Genomic DNA, 5763 nt, shown 5'->3' with positions numbered 1-5763 from the left:
CCGGCACGACCGCCAATCAAGTTCCAGTGTTCTTCCCGCCCACCCGCCTGCGCCCACCCGCTACCCCACCGACACTTCCCATTGGGCGGCGGCTCCGCCGGCGCGGGCCCCGGGCTCCCACCCTCGCCCCAGCACCACCCAGGGGCAGGACCACAGGGAAGCGGGCGGGGCGGACATCGGGAAGCGGGCGGAGCGGACACGGGGAAGGGGGCGGGGCGGACACCGGGAAGGGGGCGGGGCGAACGGGCCAAGCTGGCTCTCGGTCGCTGGCCTTGCTGGCGTCGCCCCTGCTGCCGGCCGGGAGTGATGACGCGTCGAAGCGAGGCTCTTCCAGGAGGGGGCGCTCCTGCCTTTATCGGGTTCTCCTGGGCCACCACTAAGGGGCACTCTGGTTCCCAGGAGGACCAAGGGGAGCCTTGGGTGCAGAATGGAACTGGGACTGAAGTGTTCCTCTCCCAGCACGGGGCTCTGTCTTCTCTTCACCATGCTCACGCTATAGTTAGAGGGAAATTTCTTGTCACTCACCAGCTATGGGCCTTTGAACCACTTACCTAACCTCTCTGTGCCTCTTTGCCCTCACCTAATGGAGCTAATGAGAGCACTTTCCCCAATGGGTTGCTAATGAGGATGGCAGGCGGTAATAATTCCTATGGAATCCCTGGGAAAGTGCCCGGCGCATGCAAAGCACTATTACAATATATGCTGGGCCCCGCTCCCCTCACGGCTCCTGGGGTTATCTGTGGCTCCTTCCTATCCTGTCTACTTAACAAATTTTTCTGCATCCCTCAGGCCCCTCAGACTCAATGTGTCTGCAATGAAATATGTGAATCCCTCCTCCCCCAAACCTGCAAAGCCCCCAGCTCACTGAATGCCCCTTACCCTGGGACCTGCTGATTGGACAAGGCAGGAAGGAGTTGGAGGGTGGCTTATGCCCAGTAGCCAGGAGACAGCAGCAGGCAGCTGCCTCCCGTCTGTCCCTCCTCCGTGCCCTGCCCTGCCATCTCCTGGAGGGTGGGATCAGGGGGCAAGTCTAGAGTCAGGGAGACCCAGGGACCTGCTGGGAACCAACTGCAGTCATCCAAGTGACAGGAGGGGACTTCGCTCTGTCCTGGGAGGAGGGAGCAGGCAGAAGTCCGGGAGGTCACAGGAAGGGACCTCAGCCTGGGAGGCCCCGACACAGGTCCAGCGAAGTGCCTCAAGGTCGCTCTCTTCCCTTCCACGTGGCTGCTGCCTCAGGCCCTTCTGGAAGCTGAGGGCTGTCAGGGCCTTTGGGATATTTTTTTTTTTAACTTTTTTTTCCCCTCTTTTTTGTTTTTGTTTTTCTTTCTTTCTTTTTAGAAAATTTCATTTCAATCACAGCCCCAGCTCAGACATTCAAATTCTTGTGGGTTTTTCTGTGGATCTTTCCTAGGACTGGGGAATTTGGAGAAAGAAACCACGGCAGTGTGGCAGCCTCCCCCAACCCTCCCCATATCCTCTGCTCCTGAGGACTGGGAAGAAACCAGCTCCTGTGTACTCTGGAACAAAATCTCCCTCCTCCACCCAGCTCCATGGAACCAGTGTGCTAAACAGGCCTCCCTAACCTCAGCAGTTCAGTCTACGGGACCCCAAGGAACTGGCAGGGCCTTGAGAGGCGAAGACCATCTTGAGAGGTTATGGAGACCATCCCCCTGCATGGAGAGCCTGTTGGCCAGCCCTCAGTCCATGGAGATGGTCACTGAAGACTCAGCAGCAGGCTGCAGCTTTCCTGCCCACACCACCCCACCACCAGCCACCCACCGCCCGCCACCGGAATCATAGCACCTCCCAGGCATCTTCCTCTGGAAAAGCTGGAGGCTGGGGAGGGAACAGAGAGGCTGCTGGGCCTCTCAGGAATGGGGAAAGAAGGGACCCAGAGGTAGAAGCTTCTAGAAATGTAGACTCAAGCTCAATGCAAGAAAGCACTCCTCCCAGAAAGCACTGTCTGAACACCAGGTGGCTGCCAGGAGAGGGAGGGAGCTCCCGGTCCTAGGAGGTCTCCAAGCCCAGGGAGGTGGGTGGGCGGGTATGTGGAGGGTTGAGTCCTACCATGGGGGAGGGAGGGGACACATCTCTAAGGGGCATTCCAGCCCACAGACCCCGGGTTCTGTGAGGGAGGCCTGGGTGGGTCAGGGGGCAAAAATGTGGCTGAAGGACCCATTGACCTGGAGGAAGGATGTTGGGGGAAAGCTGTGGATGTGGCAGGGAAGCTGGGGAGTCCTGGTCATGGAGGAAAGTTGGCCATGCGTCCCAGCAGGGCCTCAGCTGTGTCAGTGCTTGGAAAACAGGTTGGAAAATGAGACTGGTTGACAGGCACTGGCCCCGCTGTGCCAGAGATGGGCTGGCAGATGCTGGTGGCATTTGAGGCCTCTCAGTTTGTGTGGTGGGCCCAGAGATGTATGGCCAAGCAGTTGAGCTCACCAAGCGGGCAGCCTCCCTGACCTGTGGAGGGTATTGAAAAGTCCTCAGAGCATCTGGGCCCTGCTCTTCATGTGACTTTTAGGGCAGACCCCAGGGTGCAGCGGGAATCAACCAGGCCCCCCAACCCATCCCCCAAAGACACCACGAATCAAAAGAAGCCAAAGTCCAAGGACTTCCCTCTCTGCAGAGGCAGGTCTGCTTCTGGCAGGGGCCGGAGTTAGACCTGAGGGGGAGCCACCCCACCTGGAGGCGCCTAGGTCCTGGAATGCTGTCGGAGCTAAAGCCCTAGAAGGCCTTGCTCTACGGGGCCACTTCGACTCCTGGTCCTGAACCAGGGAACCTGGGGAGGAGCCTTTGAGGGACTGAAGTGTCCTCCATCACCTAAGGAACTAAAGTTCCTTAGTAAGGGTGGAGAGTACCAAAGGCAAGCTGTTGAAGACAAGGCAAGTGTGTGTGTGTGTGTGTGTGTGTGTGTGTGTGTGTGTGTGTGTGTGTGTGTGTGCATGTGAGATGTTCTGGGGAGAGTTCGGGTCTAAGATGAGAAACTGATCACACCCATGGGAGAAGAAAGTGGCGAGCCCTGGCATTGGGTTTGAGGGAGAAATGTGACAGAGTAATGAGGTCAGGCTCAGGACGGTCTGAGTGTGAGGCTCTCCGCAGGCAAGGCAAAGCCAGGGGGCTGCCTCTACCTCCCCTCCTCTCCCTCCCCCTCCTGTTCTCCTCTCCTTCTTCCTTCTCCTCATCTCTTCCCTCTCTTCCTGGGACCTCTCTGCTGCTAAGCTGCCAGGCTGAGCTGTTGGTCACCCATCCACCCCGCATCCTGGCATGCAGGCTCAGTACCCAGGCCTTGCAGGCAGCCCACGCCATCTGCGCCAACCAGGAGCCCACCAGAAACCCAGCCCTATCCTCGCAGATGGGGGAAGAGGTGGAGAACATGAAAGCAGGGGTGGGGGTCTTGCAAATGAGACAAGGAAGTGGCTGTAAGCTTGGGGGAGTCCCGCGGCTTGTGGCCCTAGCTCTGCAGGGACCACACTGTCAACCTGGGAGCTGCCTGAAGACTCGACTCTAGAACGTTCTCCTCCTAGGCCTCTGTGTTCATCTTTGGAGTCTACTGGCATATGAGAATGGAGAGGCTACCTTGGGACCTTGGCTTCCTCTTCCTGTCACTTCTAGTCCCTATGCTGGGCCTCCTGCTTTAGAGCCCCACCTTCACCTCCTGCAGTTGAGGGGCCTCATCTGCCCCGTCCTGCCCCCAGGCCACTAGCTCCTCCAAGAGCACATCCGGCAGCCAGCGCAGTCGGCATGGTACCACCATCGCCATCACCATCGCCTCCTGTGGGCCTAGAGGTGCTACCATCACCTGCCCCGCCCTGTCCCCCAGGCCACAGGCTCCTGCAAGAGGGCAGGGCCTGCGACCCAGGGCGACTCTTGGTTTGAGGCCAGAGGCAGTTGTAGGGGGTGTGGACAGAGTCTGGCTGGCAGGGAGGCAGTGACCCAGCGGTCCATCTTTGTCCTCCTGCCCCGGGCCCCCAAAATGGGAGGGATGGTCTGGGGCCCTGGGGACCTTTGGGTTTCCCGCTTCTGCCCTCGCACTGCCTGTTTGCAGTGGATGCACTGGGCCAGGCGAGGACGGGGGTGGGGGCGAGGGGGTGGGCGAGCGGCTGCGCGTGCACGCGGCTCGCGGGAGGTGGCGGGCGGGGGCGCGCGCAGCTGCACGTGCGCGGGGCGCAGCCGCCCAGGCGGCGGCAAAGGAAACGGCGGCGGGCGGGATCGCCCCCTCCGCGGGGAGATGCTCGGGTCTAGACGGCTTGGCAAGGCCGGCGGGGCTGAGTCACATGCGTCTGGAGCGGGAGGCGAGGGCGCCAGGACAGGAACACGAACATGCCCGCTCGGAGGGCCGGCCGGGGGAGGGGGCGCCCGCCTCGCCTTCTTGTCTTGCCTGAGCTCCCCGACCGGGCCTGAGCTCCAGCTTCTGCCCAACCTCAGTTCCCTGCCAAGATCCTCGAAGCCCACCCGAGGGGGCGGGGCAGGGCCGCTTTCACAGGGAGTCCAGCGAAGCCACGATATGGGCGGGAATGAACTCGAGTTTCACACGGGCAAGGAGGGTGGGAAACTACTCTGCCCCCATCCCGACCACGACCCTGCTCCCTATGGGCCGGTCCCTGCTGCGTGCCACCCTCTGCAGTCCCCCTCCACTGGCACCCTCTACACCATCCGCAGCCAACCTTGTCCCATTTGGGGTCCTGTGTTCCCCTTCCCTGCTTTTTTTCTCCGCCCCCACCCCCTAGCAGGCTCTCTAGCGCAGGATCGCCAGGTCTCAAGCATTTAGTGCTCACCAAAGCATCTGCAAGAAAAGTCATTTAATTGGGACCAGATCCTCTGAGGTTTCAGTGGCATTAAAATAAGATGGGTTTCCTCCAGGGAAGAGTAGCGGGCAACAGGAAGAGGGCATGGAAAGTGGGACTTTTTTCTTCTCCAAGCTTTAAGGGGGAAAGGCCCCCTATTGTTACTGACATGTAAGATAGCTGCGGGAGCATGTCCCCAGAGAATCCCACCCATGTGCCACACACTGCTGTTGTTTTTATTCAGACAACATGTGGAAAGCTCAAGAATGGGCCTGTTCCCTTTCTCTCGGGGTCACCCCAAGGCTGTGTCTCTGGCTGCCCTGGGCCCTGGGAAAAGGACAGGCACGTGGTAGGTGCTCCTGTAGAGAGCAGGAGAGCAGGCACAGCCCCCAGACCTTGACCCTGAGGCCCACATGCTCCTGACCCCACCCACTCCTCCTTGAAACCCAGCCTCTACCCTGGGCCAGCCACTATCACCTGACCCCTGGCGGGCTCAGCTGATGCACGCTGGCTCCCACCTCCTTACCCTTATGTCCCCAGTACATCTGTTCGTGCTCCACCCCACAGCCTGAGGGGGCCGGGTCCTGTGACTCCTCTGCTTAGCAGTCCAAGGTGGCTCCCTGATTCTTTCAAGGACAAAGGCAAGCCGGCCCACCCCGACAGACACCCTCCCACGGCTCACTCAGCCTGCGCCACCACATTGCTGTCATTGCCAATGCTCAAATTGGGCCCAACCCTTTCCCACCTGGGGCCTTTGCACTAGCCATCCCTCTTTTTCAGAGGGCTCTTTCTGCAGCTTTTTGCATGGCCATGGCCTCTTCACTCACGCCTCTGCCCAAATGTCACTTTCTCACAGTCCTCACCTGATTCCCTGTCAGTGAGCAAAGAATCCACTCTCCAATCCTCGTTGATGACAGCCTTGAGGGACAAACACCATTGCTTTGGCATCCTCCAGGCTACCAATCTGAGTCCCACCTTG

The sequence above is a fragment of the Macaca nemestrina genome, chromosome X (genome assembly GCF_043159975.1).
Source record: "Macaca nemestrina isolate mMacNem1 chromosome X, mMacNem.hap1, whole genome shotgun sequence".
In the NCBI taxonomy this organism is placed as follows: Eukaryota; Metazoa; Chordata; class Mammalia; order Primates; family Cercopithecidae; genus Macaca; species Macaca nemestrina.
The sequence above is the reverse complement of the archived record's forward strand: the minus strand, read 5'-3'. Positions refer to the sequence as shown.